Source organism: Sus scrofa, chromosome 2 (genome assembly GCF_000003025.6).
Source record: "Sus scrofa isolate TJ Tabasco breed Duroc chromosome 2, Sscrofa11.1, whole genome shotgun sequence".
In the NCBI taxonomy this organism is placed as follows: domain Eukaryota; kingdom Metazoa; phylum Chordata; class Mammalia; order Artiodactyla; family Suidae; genus Sus; species Sus scrofa.
This window is the reverse complement of record NC_010444.4, coordinates 143,501,237-143,515,296: the sequence shown is the minus strand read 5'-3', so window position 1 is coordinate 143,515,296 and position 14,060 is coordinate 143,501,237.

Here is a 14,060-nt window from a genome sequence, read left to right as displayed (position 1 = left end):
TTATATAATCTGGACCCTGGAATCTTAAGGGACATAAGACTCGCAAAGTATCTTTTCACTTTCCTGATGGTGCCCTTTGATGCACAAAAGTTTTAATTTTAATGATGTCCAATATATCCTTTTTTTCTTTTATAACGTGCTTTTTGTGTCACATTTAAGAAACCATTGCCAAATCCAGGTCATGGAGATTACTGTTGTGTTTTTTTCTAAGACTGACATAGTTTTAGCTTTTACATTTAGGCCTTTGATCTATATTGAGTTGACTTTTGTGTAGAGTGTAAGGTAGGGATCCAGCTTCTTTTCCTCCTCCTCCTCCTTTTTGCATGCGGACATCCAGTTTCCCTCTACCAGTTGTTGAAGAAACTCTTCTTTTCTCATCGAGTAGAGCTGGGCACCCTTGTTGAAAGTCAAATGATCAAAGACGTATGAGTTTATTTCCAAACTCCCAATTCTATTCCTCTGATCTGTCCTTATGCCAGTATCACACAATTTTGATTACCGTAGCTTTGTAATAAGTTTGGAAATCAGGCCATGTGAATGCTCCAACCTTGTTCCTCCTTGCCAAGAATTTGGTCATTCGTGGTCCCTTAAAATTCCGCGTGAATTTTAGGGTCAGCTTTTCCATTTTGTCACTGAGTCAAACTTCTGATGGTGGGGCCCAGGAATCTGCCAGCTAAATGTTTTAAAGGAGTTCCCATCGTGGCTCAGAGGAAACAAACTCGACTAGCATCCATGAGGATGTGGGTTCAAGCCCTGGCCTCGCTCAGTGGGTTAAGGATCCTGCATTGCCGAGAGCTGTGGTGTAGGTCGCAGACGCACTCCGATCTGGCGTGGCTGTGTCTGTGGTGTAGGCCAGCAGCTCCAATTGGACCCCTAGCCTGCGATCTCCGTGTGCTGCAGGTGCGGCCCTAAAAAGCAGAACTAACCAACTAAATATATAATTTTTTTAAAACTGTGATAAAATATACATAATGTATGACTTATTATCTTAATCTTTTCACGTGTACAGTTCAATAGTGTTAAGTATATTCACATTGTTGTGCAACCAATCTCCCAAATGTTTTCATCTGGCAAAACAAACTGTAGACATGTTTTTAAAAACTCCAGTTCCAGCAAACAATAAAGAATTAAACAATAAAAAAAAAACTAAAAGATTTCTTAAAAAAAAAAAAGGAGTTCCCGTCGTGGCGCAGTGGTTAACGAATCCGACTAGGAACCATGAGGTTGCAGGTTCGGTCCCTGCCCTTGCCCAGTGGGTTAACGATCCGGCGTTGCCGTGAGCTGTGGTGTAGGTTGCAGACGCGGCTCGGATCCCGCGTTGCTGTGGCTCTGGCGTAGGCCAGTAGCTACAGCTCCGATTCGACCCCTAGCCTGGGAACCTCCATATGTCGCGGGAGCGGCCCAAAGAAATAGCAAAAAAAAAAAAAAAAAAAAAAGATAAGAGCAACCAGAACTCAATAGTAAGCAAACAATAAAGAATTAAACAATAAAAAAAAAACTAAAAGATTTCTAAAAAAAAAATAAAAATAAAAAATAAAATAAAAACTCCAGTTTCCTCTCTTCCCAGCCCCTAGAAACCCCTCTTATACTGTGTCTGTATAAATTTGACTCCTTAAATACCTCAGGTAAGTAGAATCACAGAGTAGTCACTGTTCCGCTACTGGCTCCTTTCACTTAGAAAAATGTCCTTGAGTTTCATCCATGTTGTAGCGTGTGTGTTGAAAGTTCCCTCCTTTTTAAGGCCGAATAATATTCCATTGTATGTATACCCCACATTTGGTTAGTCATTCACCCATCAGTGAATATTTGGACTTTTCCACCTTTTGGCTATGGTGAATCCTGCTGCTATGAACACGGGGGTACAAATATCTCTTCGAGCCCCTGTTTTCAACTCTTTGAGCATTATACCCAGAAGTGGAACTGGTGGAACATGGACATTCCATTTTTTAAGTTTTTGAGCAACTGCCATACCTATTTTCCAAAGTGGCTGTATCATTTTACATTACTACCAAGAGAGCACGAGTGTGCCAACTTTTCCACATCCTAGCCAACACTTGTTATTTTCTGGTTTGGAGGGGTTTTTTTGTTTGTTTTTGGATCCTAGGAGGTGATATCTCAGTGTGGTTGTAACTTGCATAGGAATCTGCTTTTTTAAATAATCTTTTTATTTTGGATTAATCTTAGATGAACAGAAAAGTTGCAAAGATAGTACAGAGAGTTCCAGTGTATCTCTCCTTCAGTTTCAGTTTCCCATAATGTTTCATCTTATGCTACCATGGTACTTTGTCAAAACTGGGGATCCGTTCTGCAATAAGTACACACACACACACACACACACACACACACACACACCGACTTGCATGCACTAGAGTTTGAGAGCCATTGATCTAGGGGTCAGGAAATTCCTTCCAGGGAAACACATTTCAGCTGTTACTTGACAGATGCGTAAAAGTGAGTAAAGGGAACGGGGTGTGATCCGGGGAGAGGGAACAAACTGTGCCAAAGCCCGGGGGTAATAAGGAACTTGGAGCGTTTGAGGATAATCATAGTGGCAATAATAGTAATTTATTGACACTGACCGTATGCCAAGCACTGGTAAGCACTTTAGAACATTATTTTACTTAATTTTTCAAAACAATCCTATAAAGTGGGAAATGTTATCATCTCCATTTTATAGATGAGGTAACTGAGATTGGAGAGAAACAGCTTGCCCCCCAAACACCCAACTATGAAGTGGCAAAGGTGGAATTTGAACTCGGATCCCCTTTTTCCCCAATTCCTTCTCTCCTATCAGGCCCCAGGACAGCTCAATCCTCGGCTGGCAGCAAGAAGCAGAGCATTGAACACAAGCCTTTCCCTCCCCCTGGTTCCCTCTTCCCGCTCTCTTCCCCGGGCTGCTCATCCTTCAGGGCTCTGAGAGGCTTCCCCATTTAAAGTAGTTCCTTACTATTATTCTGTCTCGTTGTATTGGTGTTTGAAGGAGTGAATGAATAGAAATAAGTAGCATTAGCAACACTTCCTGCTTATGTACTTCTTCTGGGTTTATTTTACCGCATCTCTCTCCTGCTACACTATCTACCAAGGCAAGAATGATGGGTTCACCGAGCACCAGCAGGTGCTTGCTAAGCATTTACTGAATAAATGAAGAAAAAATAAGAGCTCATTAAACTTTTTTTTTTTTTTTGTCTTTTTGTCTTTTAGGGCCGCACCTGCAGCATAGGGAGGTTCCCAGGCTAGAAGTCCAATCAGAGCTGTAGCCGCCAGCCTACACCACAGCCACAGCAACGTGGGATCCGGGCCACAACTGCAACCTACACCACAGCTCAGAGCAACGCCAGATCCTTAACCCACTGAGTGAGGCCAGGCATGGAATCCACATCTTCATGGATGCTAGTCGGGTTCGCTAACCCGCTGAGCCATGATGGGAACTCCAGGAACTCAGTAGACATTTTTTGGACATTAAATGAGTGGTTTTTATTTTTGAGAAAGGAGAAAATCAACTCGGGGGTCGGATGTCTAAGACATTACCCATAGGTTCCTCTCCCTCCAGCAAAAACTCAATCTCACTCTCCCAACTCTGCCCCCCATGGAGAGTGCCGGTGGTCTTGATTCCCCAGTGAGAGATACACACGAAGCCTCGGCCTGACCTAAGAAACAGCTCCTTCGCTGTTGGCAGGTTCAAATCCTGAGATGGGGGCGGGAAGCCTCTACTCGGGAATATTACAAGAAGAAAACAGAACATCGTCAGAACAGCCCCAGAAAGGCACCGCCTGTGAGGAGCGGAAGGCGCAAGTGACCTCCCAGCCTTTTCCCGCGTGGAGACTCTGCTTTCCAGGGTGGCATCAGAGAGCGGGCGGGGGAACCATGCTGCCGGTGATGGCATAATTGTTCCTTACCTCTCCTGGCTCCCCCAGTGTTAAATGAGCTTTATGTCAATACCACACCCGCAGCTGGGATGAATTATTGAAGCTCATTCACTGCAATGGACCCAGGTTCCACTTGCTTGATGGAATGGAGGGGAACGTGAGCGTATTATTTCTGTTTGCCTTGTGGTCGGTACATTTTCAGGCTTTTGTTAATAGGAAGGGACTCAGCCCTGACCAGCAGATAATCTCAGCCTCTGCAGCTCATGGGATCTGTGGAGTTGGGCATCGTAGGAGGCGAAGGGCACACAAACACCATCCAATGGCTCCAAACCCACAGGGGCTCTTAGTTACGACAAGTGACACTGTCGTCCCCACACGCCTATTCACACCCACACAAGCACATGCATGCACAGTACACTCAAAGTCTCCGTGAAGGTACGCTCCCCCACCAGGGGCCCCGGAACGAACACATGAAGGATGCTGACGTTTTCAAAGACGACTTTCCAAAAACAGGCTTAAACGCCTCTCTCCCTCGCTTCTCCTTCAGCAGCAATGCCTCGCTAGCAGGGCTGGCTGGTTTGCCTGTGACCCTTGGTGAAAGCGGATGATCTGGGGTGACCAAGATCAAGGAGGGGGGATTCCGCCGTGGAGGGTCCTCTGTGCACACGTGGGAGAACAGCCTTCCTCCTCGGCTCTCCCGCGATCCCCCAGGAGCCGGCCTATCCCATATAGATGTGTTTCTGCCACTTGGCCCAAATGTCGAAATGATTAGTTACAGCTCTGCACTTCCCCACACATACCTGCGCGGGCCTTCCCAGTCACAGACGTGTGTTTACACACACACACACACACACACACACACTACATACCAGAGAAAGGTTTGAATGCTGCTGAGAAGGCCTCCCGACCCTGTCAGCTGGTCACATGCCTCTCACAGATCCCACCACTAAATATATATTCCTCAGGAGTCCCCAGTTGAGAATCAAATACCTCTGGTCAAGGCAACGCACCCTCAAGTTACCATCTAACATTTTGATGGGAACAGACTCTGCCCAGGGCACTACTCCCTTCCCAGGCTGGCTGATGGTCACTCATGCTGCAGGTCTGATCTGGCTTCCCTGCCTGCTCCCTCTTCCCCCGGAATAACTGCCTCCACTATAAGTGTCGTTAAATGATTAGCTGTGCCATGTCATTGGTGTAGTTTGTGGCCACAATAAACTGAGAGCTCCACTTGGTTAGGGCCGCCTTTCTTGTTTGTCACTGTACCCTGCAGTGCCTAACCCGGTGCCTGGTACAAAGCAGAGGCTCGATAAAGCTTACATGAAGTTGGAGCGTTTGAGGAAAGGCGTGCCAAGGAGAAAAAGAGGCACAAAAAGGTCAGAGGGTCCCCAAATCTTTTCATCTTGGGCCTCTGAATATCGGTAGCCTTGCCTTTCCTCACCTGCCAAAGTGACACCCCTTCCCCCTGCCTGGGGCATGTTAAGATGCTTAATGGGATCACACAGGTGGACAGCACGAGGTCCCAGGGGACAGAGACATCTCGGCTGGAAGAAACAGGCTCGAGGGGCAGCCTGGCCTGGTCTGTCCGGCCCGCTTTTCCGAATGTGACTAAGAGTTCATACCTCTATGAAGTCTTGTGTGAGGAATCCTCTATTCTAGATGTTTCCTGGTAATTGAGATGTACGATGTGTGTTGCTGAGAATGTATGGTGTCAATAACAATGACAAAAATATTTACAGCTTTGCATTAACGAAATGTACTTACATCTACCGAAAGCTTTCTATGTGCCAAGAACAGAACCCAGCATTTTATAAAGGGTTATATATAATTATTTCAGTTAATTCCGTCTCTTAAGTACATATTATTCCCGTTTTACAGATGGGGAACAGGCTCAAAGAGATGAAGTCATTGGCCCCAGGTCACACTAGGGCCAAACTAGGAACAGTTGAGTCAGGACAGGACTCCGGAGGCCAAGCTTTCACTCTCTGGGATACACAACCTTCTCTTTTAAGCCCACAAGGAGCCGCCAGCCCACCCCTTACCCCCGGACTTTCATACTCACTCAGCAGGCAGAAGGGGATGCCGTTTATAGACCTGGGACCGATGCGGGATCTTGGAAGCTGCCATTACTTCCTTGTCCTAGAAGCACCTAACATGGCTCCTGATTCCTAGCATCGGAGATGAGAAGAGATGCCAGAACATCTGGAATTGTAGGAGGAGGCAGACAGAAACAGCTGGGAGGTACCCATGCCTGGGCGTCCCCCAGCAAGACACTCCTGGGCGCCGGCCCTCCCGCCTGAGAGATGGGCCCATGTCAGCCTTCCCTCTGGATTTCTCCTCTCTCAGTGGTGATTCTCAGGGCTCCCTTTGGAATGATGACCTGAGGCAGGTGATAGGTGAGCCACACGGGGCCACATAAACCAAAGCCAGTCAGGGCGAGGAGGGACCTGCTCCTGAGCGTGGGCCCTGTTCTCCTGGGACCTCCCGCAGGGTCCAGCCCCTTCCAGGAAGTGAGAACGACACTGGACACGGGGTGGTGGCCCCCCTTTGCCCAGCCCTCCCTAGTGCACTGACTCCAGCTTTATTCCTCCAGGGCTTGGCTGGCCTCACGCTCCATAGAGACAAATGAGGACTGGACCCAGCGAAGACCCCTAAGGTTCCAGATTCGTGCGGCTGAAACTCAGTCCGTGTTGCAGACACTTCTGGCTCGTCCTTTTCACCTGCATGGATCCTGGTGTTTCCCCTCCGGTCTGTGAACTCCTACAGGACAGGGTCTAAACCTGTGTTGAAAGTGGTCCGTTGGCACGCACGCTCTATGGCCACTTGCTTCTATGGTACTGTTTTCCGGGAACTGGACAGCTAGAGGGCACGTCCCTGACGCCCTTACAACTAAGAGCACTTGTGCGACTGGGAGGCCAACACGTGGAAGAGGCCTTCTTTGTGCTATCTTGAGCTTTCTGCTGGCAGGCCAGGTCCTGGAGACATGGGATTCTCCTGGAACAGTTCTTCCAGCTTCCTGGTCTCTTTTCCCTGATTCCTAGATGGCGAGGCCTGGCAGGTCTTTAATTTGACAGTCCCAGTGGTGGCCCTCTGAGTCCCCATCCTGCTGATCGGGGCATATGTATTCCATCTCCTCGGTATGAGCGCTCTTGGCACAGCTTCCGGGAGTCCATCCACTCTGCAAGTGATCTTAATGTTTTGGTAAGCACTCCATGCCTATATTAAGTTCCCTTCCGTTTAAAATACCTAGAGTAGTTTCTGTTTCCTGTACCGAAACAAGCCCTCCGAAAGCTGTGAAATGGCTTCTTGGAAAAACTGGTCAGGAGAGTGAAGGGTAGGAAGGCAGGTGAGCAGAAGCAAACATACATGATCATAAATCAGCTTCTGTTACTCACAACCGGTAGATTTTCCCATTTAGAGTATAAGAAAGATAGAGGCAGGAGCAGAGCAGGTAGGCAGGTAGGCACAGAAATAGACGTATACTTCAGGGGTCATAAGGGTTCTACAGAGAGGAGAGGCAGGCCAATAAGCACACGGTTCAAATGTGGGAATTCAGAAATCTGTTACAGATCCACCCCTGAATGCAGATTAATGTGTGTGACACTTTGATACACAGAGCGAGAGAGAGAGAGAGAGAGGGCGCATGACTCAGGATTCTCTCTCCTGGTCTGAAAACTCAACCCCTTTATTTACTATGATGGACCCAAATGGGATGAAGAATGATGCAGAAGGTAGAAGGGGTGTGTGTGTGTGTGTGTGTGTGTGTGTGTGTGTGTGTGTGTGTGTTTAGCAGGATAAGAATCAAGGCGAAGTGATAAGACTGCAGAGGAAGAAAGAATGAAGTAGGAATAATGAAGAAAGAGCTGGAAGTAGGTGGGAGGAATAATGGGAGTGAACTTAAACTTAAAGGAGAAGACGAGGCGAATGCAAGGGTGTTTGAGGGCAGATAAGCAAGAAAACCAACCTCCTCGCTTCTGAATAAACTAATTTCGGTTGCACGGAGCCTGGAAAATGGCGAGCATTGGATGCACGTTTGCTGAACGGAAGAACGAAGCGAGGAAGGCTGAGGGGGGCGGGATCACACAGGATGGGCTTCGTAGGTGCTGACAAGCACTACACCTTACCAAGTTTCACCACGAGGCAGGCATTCCGCTAAGCACCTTACATGCATGTCATTTGAAATCCACGCAAGGGCTCTATGAGCCAACGGTTCGGTTATCCCCATTTTAGAGATGAAGAAACTGAGGCTCGGACCGGTTAGGTGCCTCTCCAAGGTCACAGAGGCATAAGTGGCAGAATCAGGATTTAAACGATCACTCATTTGACTTCCAAAGCAGTGTTTCCCACTGCCAGAGAATCTGTACTCCCCTTTGAGTCAAAGGTCGGTCCACCCCCTCCCCCATGAGTTTAGACGGGGACCCCAGGGGACATGCTCCCGCCGGCCCACGCAGAGGGGAGAGGGCTAGCCGAGGGAGGATGGGGTAAGCAGCTGGGGCCGGGCCAGGCTCCCCATCTGGGGAGGGACCGTGTTAAAGCCTCATCTTCAACAACACACAGAAAAACCATTGGAAACTTAATCATCTCCCAGAATTATGATCCCTCCCCGCAGCAGGGAGCACATTAGCAGAGCTGGGAAATGATAATTCAGCAGCCCCCAACCCAGCAGGGAGAGCGAGAGAGAGGAGGAAGCCGGAGAGAGCGGGAAAACCGCCGGAGCGGCCCGCCGGGGTGGGGGAGGGCGAGGGCCGATGCCAGCGGCGAGGCCTGAGGGCACGCGACCCTTCACCTCTGCTCGGGGAGGGCCGGGCCCAAGCTGCTCCTTGGGTCCCTTCTCAGCACCCAGGAGTCCCCCTGTCCGGAGCGGCACCCAGGCGCACCCAAGCCGGCCGCGCGCGGCGGTGCTGGCGTGGGTGGGGGCGAGCAGCGAGCTCCCCGCCCGTTCGGGCCGCCTGAGCCCCGTCTCTTCCGACGGCACCGCGGCGAATCGCTGGTCTGTCAGAACCCGAGGTGCTGGACAGCTCCCAGCCCCGGAGAAGGTTCTCCGGAGCGAGCTGGGGGCGGGGCCCGGCTTCCCCCACGGGCGGTCCGCACCCTCCGGCGGGGAAGCGCCAAGGCTGCCCGAGCTGGTGGGGGGCGGGGGCCGGGGGTCGTGAAGGGGTCCCGTGCAGATCTGGCGGGGACCTGGGGACTGGAGCCCTGGGGCCAGCTGCTCCAGACGCATTCCTTCCTTCTGAGTCGAGACCCCCTACTGTCCCCCCCACCCCCATCAGGGACAATGGTGCCTTTAGCCCCCAGAGATGAATAGGGCCTTTGAGAGCCGCACGCCACGGGGTCAGCGGCGGCCACCGGGTCCCGGAGCTGCCCAGCCTGCAGAGCGCGGAGCCCCTGGTCTGGAGCGAGTATGCGGTTCTGGGGGGAGGGAAGGTACCCTATGGTCCCGTCTCAGACCAAGACGGGTGGCTCTTGGGAAAGAGAGTCACCCCAGAGCTGGCAATTCCCGCCAAAGAAGGGTTTTAGAGGCACCAGGAGAGAGGAAGCCCCTCTCTGTGCCTGCGAGGGGGGAGGTGGGGGGTGGGAGGGGACAGGTGCGCGCCCTCTGCTCAGGAGGTGTAGGAAAGTCAGCTCTGAGCAGGCAGAACCTGCCCGGCTTTTGCCACCTCCTCTCTCCCCTTCCCAAATCAAGGTCCCACTCTCCCTTGGGATGGGGCATCTTCCTCACTGTCTCAGAGCCCAGGTCCCTTCCTCCGGGGCTGCCCCTGAGGTCTGGTCTCTCCTCCTGTCTCCCCTCCCCTCCCCTCCTCACACAGCACAGACTATCCTGTTTCTATGGCAACAGGCCCAGCAAGGCTCTGCCAGGAGGCCAAGGCCACTACTGCTCTTGGTGGCGAGGGGGCTGGAGGAATTGAAAGTAAGGAGCAGGAGGTGAGTCCTAGCTACTCCCCGGAAGGGGATGAAGATCTGCTGAGCGCGAGCGTTTCACTGCTGGAGGGGCAGCAAGAAGAGGAGCCCGAGATCGAATTTTGCAATGTGATTGAGGCAGAGTTGAGGCGCTCCTTCTTGTTCCACGGGTCCTTAGTGTTCCAGAAATCTAGACGAGCCCCCTCAGAGGGGAAATCAGTGGGTGGAGAACGAAGGGAGATGGGTCGTACCAAGGGCTTTGCCCCTTCCTCTCTCACATGAGGCGCTATTGTTTGGCCCTCCTGGGAACATGGGCAGTGAGAGAAGGAGGAGGCCCCCCAGGAAACTAAAAGGCCATGGGAGGTGAAATTGGGGTGGACGTGGATATTCAGGGCTGCTCAGGAATCTCCTTAGGCAAGTGGGGCTGCGGGTGGCCGGAGGCCTGGGAGGGTCAGATGCTCTGTGGCATGTCCCCCAGGACCTCCACTGAGAGTCGGGCTGGGGTGGGTGGGTCTGGATGCTGCAGCTCCTCCCCTCCATCCATCCCGCCAGGATGCCAGGGTGTGAAAAGAAGAGAGTGGCGGTGGCCAAGTACGGACTGGGGGCAGAGGAAGATGCCTGAGGAAGAAGGGGTCAGTAGAGGGGTGAGTGGGGTGGGGTGGGTGTCGATGGTGAGGGCAGCTAGAGAACTTAGAGGCTTGACTGTCAGCTCCTGGAAAGGGAACTCCAGCGTTCATGCCCTCCCAGGGCTCCCATCTCAGGCAAAGCTGCCTCCTGGGCAGGGACTGTTGGAAATCTCAGAGTCCTGGGAGAGTGTGTTGGGGGAAGTCCCTTGGGAAGGGGCCTCCCAGGTTATCAGAAGGTTCAGCAAAACTTCCCTGGGGAAGAGGGGGGAGTAAAAGGGGGTCCCTTGGGAGCCTGAAGTTTCCTGGACCTGAGCCATCGGCTCTCCCTCTGCCAGAGCCCCCAGCACAGCCGTTTTGGTGTTTGCTTATTTTGGTTATTTTTTGATGAGATATTTTGGTGCTGTGCACACTGCCTCCTGTTGCCATGGCAGCCGTGACAGGGGCTGAGGCACCGTGAGAAAAATACCAAAATTAATGAGTGAGCGAAAGTGCAGCCGAGAGAAAAACAAGGTTAAAAAAAAGAGTTAAAACAGTAATGAAAACAGGCTTCCCAGCTCCAGAGCAAAGCAGCTGCCGAAGCCTCCCCAGAGTAGCTGCAGCCCCCAACCCCCACCAGCCTCGGTCGGGCTCCTGGCATCTCCAGACCTCAAGGCACAACTCACTTGCCTTCCCCCACCCAGCCAGTTACAGACGCCACCACAGCCATTCGGGACCCATCCCAAGTACAACAGTAGAATAGCTCCAACAGCAGATCAGCTCCCATCTCAGGTAGCATCCAGCCTCCCAGAACAGCTTCCCAGGGAACAGCTTCTCATCTCCTAGGCAACAGAGTCTGGGCTATGCCCCCCCCCCCCACATCAGTGGTCCAGCTATAGCACCGGGAAATGGCCTCCCAGCTACACTTGAGCTTAGGAGCTATGGCCGCAGACATAACAGCATCCCAGCTAGAGTCCTGCACACAATAACAGCCCAGTCACAAGCCTGGGCAACAGCATCTTAGCTATAGCCAATCCTCTGTATGCTGTCATCACAGCTATAGCTTTAGGACCAATCGCATCCCAGCTACAGTCCTATACACAACAGTGGCTTTGCTCTTATCCCAGGTAACAGCCTTCCTCCCAGGTACAGGCTCCTAGCAACAGTCTCTCATCTCCTAAGACCTAAGCAATGGATACAGCTACAGCTCTACCTACGTCATATTAACAGAACAGCTTCTCAGCTATAGCCGGTTTCAAGTGTGCCAGCCTCACACCTATAGCTTTAAGCCTAACAGCATTTCAGTTACAGCTCTTCTCTCAACATGCACACATGAACACACACACGCACAGACACACACGGCATGGCAACAGCTTCTCCAACAATAATCCGATCTGGTTATAGCCTAGGCACACCAGCATCATAGCATCACGACAGTGTCTCAGCTGCAATCAGAGGCGAGGGTTTTTGTTACAGTGCCAGGCTCCTCCACGGCATCCTAACTTTCTTAGCCACAGGCCATACCAGGAACATATATATCATAGCGAGGGCCTTAGGCCACAAGCCGCCCAAGCACTCCCATGCCTAGCATCCCCCAGGGTCCAATCCCCGGCCACAGGCTCAGCTGGACTCTCAGGCACCATCAGTTTAGAAGCCATCCAGCTCTCTACTTGCCAGCCAGGTCCTCCTCCCAGGTTGGTATGGAGCCAGGAGCCTGGCTTCTCTCTTCTTCAAAGGTGGCCTCCCAGTCTCTGCCCTTCACCTGCCCTCCTTCTTGAGGAATGCAGCCCATCCCCGATCCCCACATCTGCACTGTTCCCCCCCCTTTCCCCCCCCCCTCAGGTCCCCAGCAGAGCCCGGCCTGGCAGCGGGGGAGGGGCAGGAGGGGGTGGGAGCAGGGAGGAGAATGGACACACCCTGGTGGGGCCCTGGCCCAGTTCTGCTCCTGCCACTTGGTGCAGGATTTGGGTTTGATGGTGGTGGAGCCGGGAGGACGGAGGAGAACATCTGGGAGATTAGCATTTCCTGCCCAGCTCTGCGGCTGCCTATCTTGCTCAGCCCTGAGCAAGGGAGGAGAACAGAGGAGCCTTTGAACGGCTCTCAGCTAGCAGACTAGGGAGGGTTTGCTGCACTGGGCAGCGGGCGCACGCTGGGGGCAGGGAGGCTGGGGCAGCTCCTCTGTGGAAGGTTTCTTGTCTCTGGGCCACTGATTCCTCCCTTGGAGCTGTGCGCAGTGATGGGGAGCATATGAGTTTTGCAGGGGACGAAAGAAGCCACTTACAGGACAGATCCTTCTTTCACTAGCCCACCCCCTCTCCCATCCAGAGCCCCCCACCTGGGCCCTTAGGGCTGAGGGCTGGGAGTGCGGACTAGAGCAGGGCTCAGGCCAGAAAGGAAGTCCCGCTGGGGGGAGAGATCTTAGGAAGCCCTTGGCTGGCCAGAGGGCCCACCCTTAACCTTGAAGAGTGTTCCACTGAGAAGTCAAGTATCGGAGGGGAGGGAGCAGAGGAAATAGACAAGGGACAGAAGAGTGGCAGAGATGGGAAATGGGGACAGACAGGGGGAGGAGTCAGAGGCCAGGGCCCAGAAAGGCCCAGCAACCAGGCATCCCATAATAGGGCTTTTCACGCCCGGCCACAGGCCTTGCCAGGGACAGCCTTTCTCACTCTTCTGACCTAGAACGCTGCGTTGGCCTACAAGTGGCAAGAGGCTAGAGATGGTATGGGACTGGGGCACTGGCCAGCCTGGGGTACCAACCCCTGAGCGAAGGGAAAGGCGTTCCCAGGCTGCTCGGCGACCTCTAGATGGCGCCAGAGAGCCGGAGCTGAGCAGGAGAAACTGAGCACCGAGTGTGTGAGACACTGCGTGTGACACCGTGTGTGACTCGGTGTGGAGGGAGCGTGTGGCACTGCGAGGGCGTGTGACACGGGCCGTGACACCGCACGGCTTCGTGGGGTAGGGGCCCTCGTGACTCTCTGTGCATGTGCGTGTGTCCCTGGTAAATGTGTTGGGGCCACAGCTCCAAGGCGCCCAGAGGGCAGGTGCCTGGGGGACCCTCTCAAGGCCCCAGCTCAGGCGCGTCACCTCACCCCCACACTTGTATATCTCCCCATCCTCATTCTCGGGGAGCCCCCGGGTCCCCTTACCTTGCCCCTCCCACGGTCCCCTCCAAGCCCCACCCCCACGGCTTGCGCGGCCACCGAGGCTGACCGCTCTGCGGCTTCGGCCAGAGGGGGAGGGGCGGCCTTCCCCGGAGCGCAGTGGGGAGGGAGGGCCGCTCGGGGGTGCCGTGGGGGTCTGGGCGGCAAGAAGGCGGATCTGGGGGAGCAGATGCCCAGAGAAGACGCCGGGGGAGACATTTCCCCAGCCTCGACTTCCCCGCGGGCAGGGTAGGGGACAGGTGTTCGAGGCAGCTTAGAAAAGCAATTCGGGAGGGGTCCCAGATGGGGGCGCGGGGGGGGGGGGCGCTGAGAGGAAGAGCAGCAGCCAGGGAGGGGGACAGCCTGCGTCTGCTCGCCTTGGGGGGCGGGGAGCTAGCAAAAGGGGTCCTGGCTTTGGGGAGCGGTGCTCGGGTCCCCTCCCAGCAGGACCAGAGCGGTCCTGAGCTCCACCTCCCGGCGGGCGGAGGGGGGACGCCGAGTGGCGGGCGGGCGGGCGGGCGGGCCGGCCGGGAGGGAGGGGGAGGGAGGGGGCG